Below are 16,536 nucleotides of genomic sequence, written 5' to 3'. Positions count from 1 at the left end.
TTTTAGGATGCAAAGGTGTACTGACAGGGTGGCTAAAGATGTAGGTCACGTGTAGGGCAGCCCAGTTATTTAAATGGGCTGCTCTATGCGCTACAAATGTGGAAGAAAATCCCAAATCCTTTTTCAAAATCACATGGTGCCAAGGCACATGTCAGCAGATGCCTGAAGATGTCATTAACAATTAAGGGCACTGCTGTGTATCTGCTAAAGGGCAGCATGTTTCTGTGGTGTCAAGAAAGTGATTTTGCATGCGTTCCTGACACAGAAATGTGAATGCATGATAAATGTCTCAGTTACATTGGTGGGCAGTGTAAATCTTCTCATTACATTGGTGCTTGGTGTACAATCCTTTTATTCACACTAGTGGCCAGTAGGGGATCAAAAAACTCACAGATCGGAACGTTCCTCGGATCAGAGTCACGGATCAGATCATTTTTCGGATCAGCAAATAATAATTGAATTTGCAAAAACCTTTGAAAATGCCACCACCATATAGTCCCCACTGCAATATACATCTCCCCCACTGTAATATCCACGTCATCTCCCCCAATGTAATATTGGCTGAGCATGGATGGGTATGGCTGGGTATTGGCAGGTTATTGCAGAGAATTGGCACGGTATTGCAGAGTATTGGCAGGGTACTGCAGAGTATTGGCAGGGAAAGTATTCCAGAGTATTGGCAGGGTATGTATTGCAGAGTATTTGCAGGGTATGTATTGCAGAGTATTTGCAGGGTAAGTATTGCAGAGTATTGGCAGGGTAAGTATTGCAGAGTTTTGGCAGGGTATTTATTGCAGAGTATTGGCAAGGTTAGTATTGCAGAGTATTGGCAGGGTATGCATTGCAGAGTATTGGCAGGGTAAGTATTGCAGAGTATTGGCAGGGTATGTATTGCAGAGTATTGACAGGGTAAGTATTGCAGAGTATTGGCAGGGTATGTATTGCAGAGTATTGGCAGGGTATGTATTCTAGGGTATTGGCAGGGTATGTATTGCAGAGTATTGTCAGGGTATGTATTGCAGAGTATTGGCAGGGTAAGTATTGCAGAGTATTGGCAGGGTATGTATTGCAGAGTATTGGCAGGGTATGTATTGCAGAGTATTTGCAGGGTAAGTATTGCAGAGTATTGGCAGGGTAAGTATTGCAGAGTATTGGCAGGGTAAGTATTGCAGAGTATTGGCAGGGTATGTATTGCAGAGTATTGGCAGGGTTAGTATTGCAAAGTATTGGCAGGGTATGCATTGCAGAGTATTGGCAGGGTAAGTATTGCAAAGTATTGGCAGGGTATGTATTGCAGAGTATACTATTGACAGGGTAAGTATTGCAGAGTATTGGCAGGGTATGTATTGCAGAGTATTGGCAGGGTATGTATTGCAGAGTATTGTCAGGGTATGTATTGCAGAGTATTGGCAGGGTAAGTATTGCAGAGTATTGGTAGGGTATTGCTGGGATGGCTGTGGCTGCCATCCGATTTCTCCCCTCAACTGTACAGATCAGTACAGAGAGGGGAGAGAGGAACCAGCGTCATCATGACGCCGGTTTGTTTACAGGTGATTGCTCCTCCATGGAGCGATCACATTGTAAACGCCGACGGGTGTACCAAGATGGCCGCCGCTCCGGAACTAGGCCGAAGCCGCGGCCTTTCCTAAGGCTGAGAGCGCGGAGTGCTCTGCGGATCGCGGCGTGTGCCGATCCGAGCGGGGTGACCCATTCGGATTGCGGATCGGTGCCGATCCGTTGCACCCCTAGTGGCCAGTGTGAATGCCTCCCTTATATTAGTGGCCAGTGTAAATCCCTCCTTACATTGGTGGTTACTGTGAATGCTTCTATTACATTAGTGGTCAGTGTAAACGGCCAGTGTTGAAACTCCTCTTTATATTGATAGTCAGTAAAAAATAAAATCAGCATTGCCATTGATCACACCCTCCCCTCCCCCCAGCACTGCCACTGATCCCTGGAGTCCTAGGATCCCTGGGAGATTTCTGTCTATTAATGGGTCCCCTCGCTTCTCCAGTCCATGGTGTGCAGGCAGTGAGGAAATGATGTGCCGTAACCTCTAGCAACCAATCAGTAAGCAGTAATGATGTGCAGTAACCTCTAGCAACCAATCAGTGAGCAGTATTGATGTACAGTAATCTCTAGCAACCAATCAACAAGCAGAAATCATGAGCTGTAACCCCTTGCAACTAATCAGTGAGCCATAATGTATGCTGTAACCTCTAGCAACCAGTAATGATACACTGTAACCTCTGGCAACCAATCACAATCGCTGCCTGATCTGATTCAGTAAGCAGATTTTGAGTCTAGCTGCTATTTATTGTATTTCTCAGAGTATGTGGAGAGCGAAACTGCATGGTGGGGGGGGGGGGGGGGGGGGGCTAGGGTCCAATCAATATCAAAGACAGCCCTGTGTATTGTGTATATATAGTAACAACAAGTTGTTGCAACACTCATTTTTAATAATCCATCAGATGTGACAAATCTTAATTTGAAACAATGAAGATCTGTTACCTCTAAGGGATTATTAAAATTGCAAATTTGATAATAATTGTAAGATGTAAACAGCTCTGAGAATCTTTAGAAAGGAAAGGTTGCTTAGCAGATTGTCAGTGGATGTGGATTTAAAGATGTCTATAGTTCCCCTTTAATGAAATCATTTATTATAGAATGGTTCAGGTTTTAGGATCTCTTTGCTCCTGCAATACTGTCACAGCTCTCTATAATTTTTCATTGAAAGCCAGAACCACATCTGCCAATAGAGCTAAAGCATTTGGAGACATATAAAGTACAAGAAACAAAAGTTCAGCATTGCTAAAACGTGCTATATCAAAAGCAGAAAAACTGAATTCCGGTAATGTGCTCTGGTAAAAGAAAAACTTGGAGCAGTGAAATATAATTGTCTCCATTTAGCGGTACGCATGGAACCATACTGCCATCTAGAGATCAGAAAGGAAATAGTATTGAGTTATTTAACCAAAGCAACATACTCTACAGTAAAACCTTGGATTGCGAGCATAATTCGTTTCGGAAACATGCTTGTAATCCAAAGCACTTGTGTATCAAAGCAAATTCCCCCATAAGAAATAATATAAACTCAGATGACTTATTCTACAACCATTTATTAATAAGTCATGTTGTAAAGCGCTGCATAAACTGTTGGTGCCATATAAATCCTGTATAATAATAATAAAAAGTCCTTCAGTTTATAGTCCATATAAAAAGATTATAGCAATGTGATAGGTTGTGTAACCATAAAATGTCCATCGACAAATGGAAGCCTCCACAATGGGATCAGAAGCAAAATCCAGCAGGAGCTACAGAGTATAAAAGAGAAGAGAGGCGCCTCTAATGCAGCGTACACACGATCGGAATTTCGGTCAGCAAAAGACCGATGAGAGCTTTTCATCGGAAAATGCGACCGCGTGTATGCTCCATCAGAATTTAGCTGGCCGAATTCCCGCCAGCAAAAATTTGAGAGCATGTTCTCAATTTTTCCGACGGGAAAACTTTCTATTGGAAATTCCAATCGTGTGTATGCAATTCCGACGCGTAAGAACGCACGCATGTTCAAATTCAACTACGAGATGGAAGCTATGGGCAACTGGCTATTGAACTTCCTTTTTCTAGTCCCGTTGTACGTGTTGTACGTCGTCGGGTTCTTGGCAGTTGGAATTTGGTGTGACTGTGTGTACGCAAGACAGCTTGAGGAATTTTGGTCGGAAAAAGCTCTGATGGTTTTCCCAACGGAATTCCGACGGGATTCCGTTGGGAAAACCATCAGAGCTTTTTCCGAACAAAATTCCGATCGTGTGTACACAGCATAAGTGTAGCAATATGGTTCAATTTAATGACGGTAGAACATTTAGGGTCCTATCACACGGGGCGGATCAGTGCTGATCCGCCCCGTGGATATCCGCTTGCTCAGCGGGGATCTCCGCTGAGCAGGAAGATGACAGGTCTGTCTCTGCACACTGCGCAGGGACGGACCTGTCACAGCGCTGCTCTCTCCTATGGGAGAGCGGGTGACGACGGACCGCAGTGTCTGATCCGATGACGGATGGAAAAATAGCTTTTTCCTCCGTCACACTTTTTCGGATCGGATCGGACCTCGTTGGATGTCAGCGGTGACAAGTCCGCTGACATCCGACCCGCTCCGATCCGAAAAAGTGTGACGGAGGAAAAAGCTAGACCTCTATGGAGCATCCGTTCAGGTCAGCCTGAAAAACTGACAGACGGACCTGAACGGATCGTCTGTGTGAAAGGGGCCTAAGCAACTCACATGGCTGATTAAAACATAATGCCTGCATACTTAGATGTGCCTGTTTTAATCATCAAACTTGTGACTTGCTAAATGTTGTACCTTCATTACATTTAATTAATTGATTCAATTTAAATTTAGAGTTCTGTTTTATACTCAGTACATCACAGTACTTGTATATCAAGACATCACTTGGATATCAAGTCAAAATGTATGTAAAAATTTTGCTTGTCTTGCAAAACGCTCTCAAATCAACTTACTCTCAAACCAAAGGTTTTACTGTATGTGGACTATTCAATATGATGATAAATAAATCGGATCACAATTTTCTCTTAGTACATGTCTCTTGCTATGTATACACATTTTTTTAATCTTTGAAGAATAAATGTTGACAAAGTACCTCTCTGATTAGAAAAAAATAAAAATGGGAACTATTGTAGTTGAATTATTATTATCATTATTATACAGGATTTATATAGCGCCAACAGTTTGCACAGCGCTTTACAACATAAGAGCAGAAAGTGCAATTACAATACAATTGAATACAGTGGGAATCAGAGGGCCCTACATTGCAAGCAGATAGAAATAACACACCACTGATCTCTTCCCATATTGGAAGAATATATTTGCTTACTAATACTAGCTTTCAGTGAAGAAGCTATTACTGGTCTTTGCTGCCATCTAGTGGGTGTTCTATTAGTTATGCTGACTTTGTAAAAGGTGAAAGTGAATGTGTATATTTTTTTTTATGATAGCAAAAGTATTACATGAAAGCGATACCAATAAGGCAAAAAGACGGTGCACTTTACAAAGTGCATTTGTGCTCTGCAAGTGCAGTTGCTCCAGAATTTAGTAAATGAGCACAAACTCTGCTAACTTCCATCTTCCAAACATGTGCAAGCAAAAATACAGTTTTTTTTTTGGGGGGGGGGGGGGGGGGGGTTTCCTTGCACATGATTGGTTAGTGGTACTCTTTGCAAAGTGAAGCCTTACCTCATTTACTAAACTCTGGAGCAACTGCACTTGCAGAGGGCACCGTCTATTTGTCTTTAACCACTTGACCACTGGGCACTTATACCCCCTTCCTAACCAGACCAATTTTTAGCTTTCAGGGGCTCTCACACTTTGAATGACAATTACTCAGTCATGCAACACTGTAACCATATGAAATTTGTTTTGTCTTTTTGTTCACACAAATAGAGCTTTCTTTTGGTGGTATTTAATCACTGCTTTTTAATTTTTTGCACTGTAAATCAAAAAAACTTAAAATTCGGTAAGAAAAAAAAAAACATTCTTTGTTTCTGTTAAAATTTATTGCAGAGTATTGGCAAGTATTGGCAGAGTATTGGCGAGTATTGCAGAGTATTGGTGAGTATCGCAGAGTATTGCAGAGTATTATAGATTATTGCAGAGTATTGCAGAGTATTGGCAGAGTACTGCAAAGTGTTAACAAAGTACTGCAGAGTATTGGCACTGAGCAGCACTGTGGGCACTACAGATCCAGCCCACAGCGCTACTACAAACTATCTCGCCATCTCTTCCCTCACACTGTACAGATCAGTACAGAGAGGGGAGGGAGGAACCGGCGTCATAACGTGACGCCGGTTTGTTTACAAGTGATCACTCCGTCATTTGACGGAGTGATCACGTGATAAACGGCCGCTACAAGCAGCCATTTACCGTGATCTGTGATGTGCCGGGTCTTCCGGACTCGGTGGTCATGGATATTTCCCCAGGGGGTGCACGAGAGCAACATTCTGGGAGGACGTCCATGGATGCCCGCCCAGAATAAGCCGACCTCGCTGTAGCCGTCTTTTGGCTATGGCCCGATCAGCAAGTGGTTAATAGTTCAACCCCAGTGCCTGCAGCTCTGAAGGGACTAGTGACACTCTAGCGATGGAGCAGCTGGGAGAAGCCATGGCAGGGAGAAGAATCAAATGATCATTCTCCCATGAGGCTTTCACTGAACACCAAATTTGCTTATGCATGTCATCATCATGTGCTCAGGTTTGAATTGCCCAGGTTCATACCTCCCAACATTTTGAGATGGGAATGAGGGACACCTACTAGCATACATATGTAGGCAGAGGACACACCCCCTGTCACACCCCTTTAAAGGAGAATTAACCAAAAAAAGTTTCATTAAATCCACAAGGGCTTTTTTACCACTATTATTCCTTTATATTGGCTTTTAAAATTTACAAATGCAGCAATTTAGAAATCAGATGACATATTTAGCACCAAGAAACACCTTTTGAAAGTTAAAAATTGCATTTTATATACAACTATATAGATCAGACCAAAATGTGGGACAAATGAGGAGGAAAGAGCAGGGGCGGACTGACAACTCATGGGGCCCCCGGGTAATAGGAGATTTTTGGGCCCCCGGGCAATAGGAGATTATGGGCCCCCCAGGCAATCAGAGATTATGGGGCCACACAGTATACACACACAGTATACAATCACACAGTATACATATACATGTACACACAGTACACACAGACATGTTTCTATTGGCTGAGAAGGTACTGGAGAGGTGGGGCAGCTATAATCTCAGGATTTTTAGACCAAAAGGATGTCGTTAAGGGACATTTCAGAGTCAGATGTAAAAAAAAAACACAGATTTTTACATACTGTCCCTGGTTTTACTGAGGCTGGCAACCCTGATGGGGCCCCCTAGTGGCCCGGGGCCCTCAGGCAGTGCCCGAGTAGCCAAATGGTCAGTCCGCCCCTGGGAAAGAGGGATAGAGGGACACTGCTCCAAATCAGGGACAGTCCCTTGAAATCAGGGACAGTTGAGAGCTATGCAGGTTTGTTACAGGTTTATGTTAAAAATAGGATATTAACAAATAAAGGAATGGATTAGTAAACCTATTTTCATTGATCTGGTTTGAATCCTGGCCAAGACTCTACAGTATCTGCATGGAGTTTGTATGTTTCCCCTGTGCTTGCTTGGATTTCCTCCCACACTCCAAAGACTAGCTGAAAGGTTAATTGGCTCCTGTCTAAACCTAGTGCATGTATGTATATGTGAGATAGAGGCCTTAGACTGTAAGCTCCTTGGGCAGGGATTGATGTGAATGTACAGCACTGGATAAATTGTTGGCATTATATGGCAACCTGTAATAATAATTTGTAATATAGTAATAATGTAATAATTATAAATAATGTATAGTAATATGTAATAATTTTGTAATATAGTTTCCTTGTTTTTTTTTATTTCTGTAGTGTGAAACGTGAATACAATTACAATTGCTGTTCTTCTGTACAGAGCTCAGACTGTTGTAGAATTTGACCTTTTCCCGAGGATTTTAAATGCTTCATTCATTTCATAGGCTCTCTGAACCTTCATGCACATTATGTTCTAATACCGATCTTAATAATGATCTTTCTGTCTTCTCCTCTTTTTTTTCTAATTGTCTAAACACAGCAAAGACCATGATTTACTCTTTTTAATCATTCTCTTCATCTTCGGACTTCATTCTACAAGGACCGATTGAACATTTGTGGCCCCTTAAAGCGGTTGTAAACCTCAGACATGAAATATGAACAAAGCATATCCATCTATAGTGTGTACTTGTCTCAATTATAAGTACTAAGTGTCATTTCTGTCTGCTGCTTCATTCCTCTACACTCTGCATGAGTCACTTCTGACAAATTTTTTGTGACACAAAGAAAAAAAAGGTGACAGGGGAGGGAACTTCAGCTGATTGACAGCTACAGCTCTGTCCTGTGTGCTGTGTGGAGAAGGGGTGTGTCCTTTCCCTCCAATCAGCTCTCAGACCTCTCCTCACTGAGCTCTGCAGAGTGTAAATTAATTTCTCCGCCCCTTTTTTATGACAGCTGAGACAAGCTTATAAATTCTGCACTTTGAATGGACGTAGAGAAGAGAAGACAGCAGATAAACAGGTACAACTTATGTAGGTGGATTTGTTTAATCTCTGTGTATCACCTGAGCCCAGACACTTCACTGGGTATATGTAAGGGTTTACGACCACTTTAAGCTCAACCCCTAATACCTACCTGAGCCTGGGACTCCCCCTCCTAATTGGCTGAGGCACAGCACCAATCACCATTGGCTCCCGCTGCTGTCAAAGTTAGTCAGCCAATGAGAAGAGAGAGGGGGTGGGGCCAAGCCAAGCCACAACTACCTGTCTAAATGGACACACAGCGCACTGGCTCGGGTGCCCCCATAGCAGGCTGCTTGCTGTGGAGGCACTCGGCAGGAGGGAGGGGCCAGGAGCGCTGACGAGGGACCTGAGAAGAGGAGGATCTGGGCAGTTCTGTGTAAAACCATGGCATGTTTGTTTTCTTTAACAAAAAAATTAGATTTTAATATCACTTATGAGCTTTTTTCACTACTTAATAAAAAAAGTAAAGATTTGAACATCCATAGCCTGGTCACAGTTCTACTTTTGGAAAAATTTCAAAATATAGGAATGAAGAAGGAGGAAAAGTGGGAAAGGAGGAAACAAATAAGGGAGATAGGAGACTGCGTGGTCATCCCCAGGCTGGAGGTAAGGAGGGTGCAGTAGCGGTGAAGTCTTGCTGTGAACTCCAAGATTCTGCCACGTGATGGCACTGATTAAGACTCCCCAAGAACGGGGTCCGAGGCATTGCTCAGGATAAATTGGTGTATTCAATAGATGGTTTGTACTGAATCCAAAGGAACCATGGTTTCCTAAAGTTTTTAGATTTGTCCTTTAAAGCTGCCATTGAATCTTTTATATGCATAATATCAATTAAGGCTGGACGAAGGCTTCTTCAGTGTCAGTGGAAAGAAGGAGTTAAAAGCCTTTGGTGCCTTTGGACAAGCATGTGTGAGCAGGTCCAAATCACGTTCACTTGGAATGTGTGAGCAGGTCCGAATCACATGGATCAAACTCAGTTTGATCCATATGAATAATTCTGTAGAGAAGAAGTGTAAGATGATTTACGATAACTTTGATGAAAAGTTTTATGTCACAGATAAGTAGTGAGCTGGTGCAGTTAGAAAGACATTTTTGTTAATGGTTTTTATTAAATTGTTTCTCTGTTTAACCCCTTATGAATGCTTCATTTACTCTAATCAGCCTTATTACCTCCTTATTCTTCTTCTCCATTTAATTATTATTTACCTGATGATTTTTTTTATTTGCTTTTATTTTATAAACTATTAATTATTAAAAATTTTTTTTGTTTGCTTTGTTCATTAATATTTTTACACCTACACCTTTAAAGTGGTTGCAAACCCTGTTACACCACTTTTACCTATAGGTAAGCCTATAATAAGCTTACCTGTAGGTACCCCTGAATATCTCCTAAACTTGCATAGTTTTTTATGTTTTTTTTGTTATACTTACCTCCACTGTGCAGCTCGTTTTGCACAGAGTGGCCCCAAATCTGGTCTTCTGGGGTCCCTCAGTGGCTGTCTCCGCAAATACTTCTCATGTTCATGCGAGCTCCCTCACATGGTGAGAAGTACTTGCGGGCTCGCTCCCTTGATACAGCCGGCGGCTATAGCCGCTCACTGTATCACTCAGCCCCATTGGATGTGATTGACAGCAGCGCGAGCCAATGGCTGCTCTGCTTTCAATCCATCCACTCTGACCAATCAGCGGCCAGGCTGAGCGGCAAAGAGGATGTCGGAGGCAAGCACGGGATTTTCGAGGGGTCAGGTAAGTAAAACGGGGGGGGGGGTGGCACTGTCAGATGTTTTTTCAGCTAGATGCATACAATGCATTAAGGTGAAAAAACTTCTACCTTTACAATCACTTTAATGGTAATTTTTTTTTTTTTTTACACATTACATTATTTTTTATTAGATTTATTTAAATTTGATTGAAGCAAAAAGTATTATATCTTATTTAATTGCTGTCTTGTTTGATAACCTAATGTTCAGGGGTTATAAATCTTTAAAATAAAAAAGTTCTTCAGAATCGTGATCTTTATTCTAAGCAAAAAAATTGTGATTCTCATTTAATCTAGAATCGTGCAGCTCTAAGGCCTGATTCACACCTACGCAGGTTGCAGTTTGCATATTGCAGGTGCGTTTTGCGTTTTTCAATACATGGTTTTGATCCATTGAAGTCTATGGAACCAAAAAACAAAAAAAAATCCCTGGGCCTCTCCATAAAATGCACAGATGTGAACTTCATCCATAGGAAACCATGTTAAATGGACTGTAGTGTGTTTCTACAAAACTGAAAATGCACTAAAAAATGCATAGGTGTGAATCAGGCCTGATAGGACCTTATGATGTTGGCTAAAGTATTTTTTCTGATGATACTGGTTGTAGACAGATCAGTAATAATCAGGATTGTATCTGTAATTTTACATGTGGCATGGGTTACGTCACCTATACATGTTTTTATGTGCGATATACAAGTGATGCATTTCGGAGTTCATAATATGTTAGCTAAGGGGCAACTACATCTCTTCATGTATTCATAGAATGTGTGTTTGCATCTAGAGAGTGTAGCTTTGGCTCTAAATAAACATATAGATTTGAGGCTTTCACCTATGTGCAGTAAGTCTAAGGGGCCAACGGGTGTTATGTTGGGTTTTGAGCTTGCATATCTCATTGATTTTGCTATCTCTGTATATCTTGTTGAAGATTTGTCCAAGACATCCTTCTCATTCTAATGTCTGGTAAAAGGACAATTTGACCACATCTGCCTGATTTACATATTGCAGTTAAGTTTTTTTTTTTTTTTAATAACATTTATGAATGAATATGTAAAGGCTTTAGTAGCTTATCATATTAGAGCAGTGGCTGCCAACCTTACGGACCTCATGGAGCACTAAACTCACAATTTTGAATCCCGTGGACCAATAATGTTGATTTGCAGCAGAACCCATTGGGACCACCAACATTTTCTGCAAATGTTGATTTGCAGCAGAACCCATGTGGACCACCAAAATATTCACGGATAACTGGTTGGCGACCATTGGTTTTGGAGGATATTTATAATAAACATGGTATGATAGGATGCTACAGTTTCAACTAGAAACCGATTTCCTACTCCCACAGAGGTCATTGTGGTACCTCGATTTTACCTAATGTGGCAGTTCACATGTCATCTGGCTGTACAAAAACAAACATGTAAAGCACAAACTCTTACTGGATGACATTTAGTTTGCTAAAGCATTGTATCCTAAACAACTGTCACGTTTTTTTTTCTTCTTTAGAAAATACTTGTTTTACTTTTGTTTCATTCTTTGTTGCATTGCAGTGCTGCTGATCACCACCAGCATGGGTACAGCCACTTCTTACATGTACTGCCTGGCCGTTTACATTACAGGTTTTCTGATGGTGACACCAGTGAGTAATGAGTGTCATTAAAATAGTCTCCACTGAAAGTACTCATGACAGGTTGAGAATGCAGGAAAGTAACTGGGAGACAGGGACAGAGCGTTGCCACCCCCATATCAAGAAGTGCCTGAACAAGCAAAACCTTCATGGCCAAATTAACACATGTTATTTTTTTTAACAAAAGATTAATACGATTAAAAATTAAGAAAAGATTAAAATGACATGTTCACATATACTTTAAGTTAACGACTTCTGTATCTTTACAAGTTCCTCCTAAAACGGCAATATTAGCCAAGGATGAACTCAATCTTTAGAAGTTCAAATACAAATTTACGACATTATTGCTCTACTGATTATGTTGGTGCTACTTAAAATAACTATTATATCATGCTGCCTTTGTCCAAGAACATTGTGAACATTTTTTACATTTTCTTTTTCTTTTTCTTTTTATGGCAACATGCTAAAAATAACACATTGCACGATTTGTCATCAAAAGCCGACAGCAAAATGTCTGTCTATTTCCTTATCTGCAATAAAATGTAATCTACAAGCAAAGCTTATTCAGGAAGGGGCCAGCAAACTTTGGAAATGATCTTCATATTTTTGCAGTAATAGACATTAGTTATGCCTATCATGCCTTGTGGTTTTTTTTTGTTTTGTTTTTTTCTGTATCAGGCTGCCACCTAGTGGTAGAAAAGAAAAATTTTCCTTGTGCAAGCGATGCTCAGTTCTCTGTAGAGGCTGCTGCAATATATCCGATGACTTGTTACATAATCTATGTTTAAAACTAACAATTGGCAGCATTTTCATTGCTAGAATTTAATTAACATTGGAGAAGCAGAAACACAAGATGCCTAATTAGAGGTTATGCAACTAAGCACATGGTCTGCATCAGACAAAAATCGCATTGTCTAAGTGAAAAGCATCCCCAGCAAAAATGATAGGTATTACATGAGACAACACATGTTGGAACAAATGAAAATGGGAATATGGCGATGGCTGGAACTGAAATTACTTATTTTGTCTGCTTATAAGTAGCTAGCAGTATTATCTTCCATTACTGACATGGTGTGTTTGACTGTATCACTAGGGGCCCTGATTCATTGCCTTTGGATGATAGTAGTGCTACTGGCAGGTCAGGAATGGCTGATGGCCGGTCAACCAAATCATCAAAGTCAAGCAGATTGTCAGGTATCTTGTAGGCACACTGAAGATTGTTTTCCATTTAATAAAGGCAATAGATTCTATTATATATTGTATAATAAATAAAAGATACATTGTGCTGCCTGCCCTCAGGCAGGATCTTTAGCTTCAAAACCCTAATAAAGTGACAAAAATCTGATTAAAAAAATAGAAATTCCATTCAAGTATGTGTTCTTAACTCAGAAAAGTACCTTTTGTTTCTCCCCGCCAGTTCCAAAACTCCTAATTACTTTTTTTTTTTTGTTGCTGTGATCTGACTTACCTTTAAAAGGTGGCTATGTTTATTCTACATGGTCTCACTGTATGAAGGAACATAGGCACTAGCAGCGGCCCATCCATAAGGGGTGCAGGGGCGTCACCCCCCCCCCCCCCCCAATCTCTATGCGCCGGCCTCTAATCTCCATGCAGGGACCCAGACGGAGAGAGTTATACAGGTTTTTTTTTTTTTGTGAAGCACATGATTAGAGCCAGAGGCTCTAATTGGCTACAAAAAGGTTGGGCTTGGGGCGCAGAGAACTGCGCCCTGAGCCCACCCATCAACATTCACTATTTTATTCCTGCTTCTCCCCCTGACCATTCAGGACCTGGGTGGGAAGAGAATCAACCAGATTGGCTCAGAGCAAAAGCTGGGGAAGCTGCAGAAGCCACCCACGACCTGGATGGGGAAAGGGCAGGGCTGGCAAGCGGGTGGCAAAGTTTGTTTGCTGCCCACCCCCCCAAAAAAATGGAGCACTAGCCGCCACTGATAGCCACCCTCTCTATCATGCTCCCACTGTGGGATTCTGGGATTTGTAGTGCGCATAGTGCGGTACACATCACCTCAACTAACATGCACTGCTAATTGCCAATAAACGTGAGAGGGAAGAGAAGGGTTCAGAAGCTCACAGAAGACATTACTGTTGCAAATAAATAATGGTGACTAACAATTTAATGTATATATTAATATTCTTGTGGAAACAGGAGAGGGTACACAGGTATAGGACGCAAACTCCTCTAGTCCAAATATATTTAGAGACAGGAACTTTGAATTTTTCCACAGGGTTGCGTCTATTGGAGCCCAAAATAGATGACAATGTCCAAAGTACTTGCAAAATGATACAGTATAAAGAGCAGAAACCTTAAGCCTAGGTTCACAGTGGTGTGTACGGAACGCCACATGTGATTCCCATAGGAACAGGTATTCCTGTGCAAATCACAGGCAATGTCTGTACGGTGCAAGTTTGTGTGGCTCAAATTGCATTGCATCCTCAGAAAAATGGTGCAGGACCTTTTCACAACTATGCAATATGATTCTGGCAATCGCACTGTGTTTTGCAGCCTGTTTTGGGGCATCTTTAATTTAACATTGACACCCTCAGCAGATTGCACGGTAACCGTGCGATTGATATGCACTGCGATGCGGGGAAAGAGGATCTTGTGCATTTCCTGCATTGCAGCAGTGTGAACCAGGGCACACATCATAGTAAGTATATGGACACTCCACCCATCCAGCATATATGTCCAAACTATATTATTATGCACCTAGGTGTATTCCATGCATGCAATAATGTATATTCCATTTAGTTTTGATCATTCCTCCAGAAAATACTTTCTTAGTAATAAAAATCTTTCCTTTTTATAGAGTCTCTTTCCTTATTTACTAAGATGTAAAGGCAGCTGATTGTTGATCAAACACTATTGATTTTAGTGTTAATTAAGATGAAAGACCCTACCTACAGTTGGCAATTAAATCTGGGTTTCCATCAAAATCCATCCAGTTCAGCAAATTTCGATCCATCTATGGGCAGGCTGGTTGTACTGAAGTCCACCTATCAACCAACCTGTAGTTTTTTTTTTCATGCGATCACTGCCAACAGCTTTAGCCACCAGCAATGTTCATTGTATTCTGATGGCAGGGAAACCTCCTACTGTGAGATTACAATAGCGTAGGGGGAGGGATTCACCCATCAACACTGACTTTGCTGATGGTAGAATCAAACAATATTCTTTCCTTCAACCTGTGGTTTATATAAATATATATATATAATGGCATCCCAGTCTTAGTCCGTAGGGTTCAGTATTGAGTTAGCCCACCCTTTGCAGCTATAACAGCTTCAACTCTTCTGGGAAGGCTGTCCACAAGGTTTAGGAGTGTGTCTATGGGAATGTTTGACCATTCTTCCAGAAGAGCATTTGAGTGAGGTCAGTCACTGATGTTGGGTGAGAAGACTCGCTCATCCATGTCTTGGACTTTGTCTATGGACTTTGCTTTGTGCACTGATCCAAATAATTTGGTGGAGGGGGGGTTATTGAGTGGGGTTGTTTTTCAGGGGTTGGGCTTGGCCCCTTAGTTCCAGTGAAGGGAAATTTTAAGGCGTCAAGACATTTTGGACAATTTCATGTTCCCAACTTTGTGCGAACACTTTGGAGATGGCCCCTTCCTGTTCCAAAATGACTGCACACCAATGCACAAAGCAAGGTCCTTAAAGACATGGATGAGCGAGTTTGTGGTGAAAGAACCTGACTGGCCTGCACAGCGCCCTGACCTCAACCCAAAAGAACACCTTTGGAATGAATTAGAGCGGAGACTGCGAGCCAGACCTTCTCATCAACATCAGTGCCTGACCTCACAAACGTGCTTCTGGATGAATGGTCAAACATTCCCATAGACACACTCCTAAACCTTCCCAGAAGAGTTGAAGCTGTTATAGCTGCAAAGGGTGGGCCAACTTAATATTGAACCCTACGGACTAAGACTGGGATTCCATTAAAGGTAATATGCGTGTAAAGGCAGGCATCACAATACTTTTGACAATATAGTGTATATAACAATATATATATATATATATATATATATATATATATATATATATATATATATATATATATATATATATATATATTGTAAATGACACATTCTAAATACATAGATACATATCATACTGTTGCAAGGCAAAGAGCACAGCAAGAAACAAATTCTTACTGTGCCATTAAGTATGGATGACTTTGAAGAATAGGAGTATAATTTAGTGTCACTTTAAACCAGAGTTGTTCAACCTTTTTTCAGTCAAGGCACCCTTTAAAATTCTGCACTTTTGTGTGGAACTCTGCTTTAAGTAGATATCTCAAAACAGAAATTCCTATTGTAGGGGGTGCCCAAAATGTGAATTGTATCTTAGTGCAGACTTCTGTGAAAATCAGTGAGCCAATCACAAAAGCAGGAAACTACATTTCTGGGGGCATCCTGTACACCAATTCTCCACAAAACGCCTCCAGGATGCCATATTGAATTGAATTTTATGAACAATTACAGAGCTGCAGATTGAAAAGAAAAGGAAATCTTTAATGACATGAAATTACAATATAGATTGTGCAGTGATTATATAAGATAATTGATTTTTTATTTTCCAATCAAAGGGGAGTTATCCTTTAAGGATTGTCGATATAAGTGGTGCTCACCGATTGGTCCAGTTGACATGGGCCGAGTCCATATAACAACAAGGACAGGAAATTAAGTAGTAATGGGTCCCAAGGACAGCTGTCTGCAGGGAACATCTGATTGCTAGGGTTGTGTCCAATTTGCTGTAAATACAGGTTGGTCAGTCCAATCTGCTCTTCACTGCGCATCCAAATCTTTTGGTTGCATGGGTGATCTAGGGCAGTGGTTCTCAACCTCAGTCCTCAAGTACCCCCAACAGCAATGTCTGCAGGTTTTTCCTTTATCTTGCACAGGTGCTTTAAATCAGAGTCAATGGCTTGATATTTCGGACAGCTATTTTATCTAAGAGAAATTCCCAAAACA

Source organism: Lithobates pipiens, unplaced genomic scaffold (genome assembly GCF_037356315.1).
Source record: "Lithobates pipiens isolate NorthernLeopardFrog02 unplaced genomic scaffold, aLitPip1_a1.2 Scaffold_16, whole genome shotgun sequence".
Lineage (NCBI taxonomy): Eukaryota > Metazoa > Chordata > Amphibia > Anura > Ranidae > Lithobates > Lithobates pipiens.
This window is presented reverse-complemented; position numbering follows the sequence as displayed.